The sequence below is a fragment of the Capricornis sumatraensis genome, chromosome 15 (genome assembly GCF_032405125.1).
Source record: "Capricornis sumatraensis isolate serow.1 chromosome 15, serow.2, whole genome shotgun sequence".
In the NCBI taxonomy this organism is placed as follows: domain Eukaryota; kingdom Metazoa; phylum Chordata; class Mammalia; order Artiodactyla; family Bovidae; genus Capricornis; species Capricornis sumatraensis.
Genome location: NC_091083.1, coordinates 17,167,420 through 17,168,786, shown reverse-complemented (window position 1 = coordinate 17,168,786; position 1,367 = coordinate 17,167,420). Strand labels below are relative to the sequence as shown.

The following is a 1,367-nucleotide window of genomic DNA, read 5'->3' as shown; positions in this document are numbered from 1 at the left end:
TTTCCCATCCAGGGATGAAACTGCGTCTCTGATGTTCTCAGGGATCAAACCCTGTCTCTGGCAGGTGGATTCTTTACCAATGAGTCACTGGGGAAACCCAGAAAAATAAATCTTTATGACTATTAATAAAATAGGAGCTTCCCCGTCTTGAAATCTGTTAACACACACTGTACAATATTTTTTAGGGACTTTCTTTTGCAGGATCTCAGTGATTTTTACTCCTTTATAGAGTAGACCTTGTCTTCATCATGCAAACATTAAAACTGATACTTGGAGGCGGAAGATGATTCTAAGTGAGTAGTAAGTAACAGCAAAATTTAAATTCATGTTTTCTTCCCTGGGGCCCATCAACAGATTAATGGATTAAAAATATGTGGCATATGTATACAGAGGAATATTGCTCAGCCATGAGAAGGAAGGTTATCCTGCCGTTTGTGACTTGGATGGACCTTAAGCATGTCATGCTGTCTGAGATAAGTCAAACACTGTATGATGTCACTAATATGTGAAATTGACCAATGTCAAACCTCGAAAAAAAATAAAAAACAGAAAGTAAAAGTGTGATTACCAGGGGATGGGGATGGAGAGATAAGTCTAGAAACTTGTAACAAGTATTAAATAAACCATAGAAATATAATGTACAGTATCTTGGATATGTGTAGCGTTGGTGGTATAGTGGTGAGCATAGCTGCCTTCCAAGCAGTTGACCTGAGTTCGATTCCTAGCCAACGCAGTGGGCCGACCTTTTGGGATTCCCTGGTGGCTCAGACGGTAAAGCGTCTGCCTGCAATGTGGGAGACCTGGGTTCAGTCCCTGGGTTGGGAAGATCCCCTGGAGAAGGAAATGGCAGCCCACTCCAGTATTCTTGCCTGGAAAATTCCATGGACTGAGGAGCCTGGTAGGCTACAGTCCATGGGGTCACAAAGAGTCGGACACGACTGAGTGACTTCACTTACTATATAGGCAATAATATTATGCTATAAGTATGTAATGTGAAAAATATTGGTACAAGAGCAACTATGTTTTATTAATAATAACATATAGATGTATCAAAGTGACATGCTGTGTACTCTACATATACACATTGTAAGATGTCACATTTATCCAGTTTAAAAAGAATGTGTGTTTTCTGATGCACCGTGGTCCAGCCAATGTCCATTGCACTTCCCTTCTATGCATTTACCTGGTCATCAAATGCCCTCCCCACATGGGTCTTAGAATTCTAAAATTTAGTCAAACACTGTGCCCCACTGCAATCGCATGCTTTTGTTACATGGCAAGCCAGTGAATCTGAGAGACGAGGAGCTGAGGCAAGGAAGAGACTTTAATCTGGAAGCCCGTAGAGGGAGAAGATGTCAGGCTAGCAT

At 41.4% G+C, this 1,367-nt stretch overlaps 1 non-coding gene across 1 annotated transcript; it reads left to right on the top strand.

The window, feature by feature from the left end:
- Positions 1 to 661: 661 nt before the first annotated feature.
- TRNAG-UCC (transfer RNA glycine (anticodon UCC)) lies at positions 662 to 733 on the top strand. Its single transcript has one exon. It is a non-coding gene; the product is annotated as a tRNA-Gly (tRNA).
- Positions 734 to 1,367: the final 634 nt, after the last annotated feature.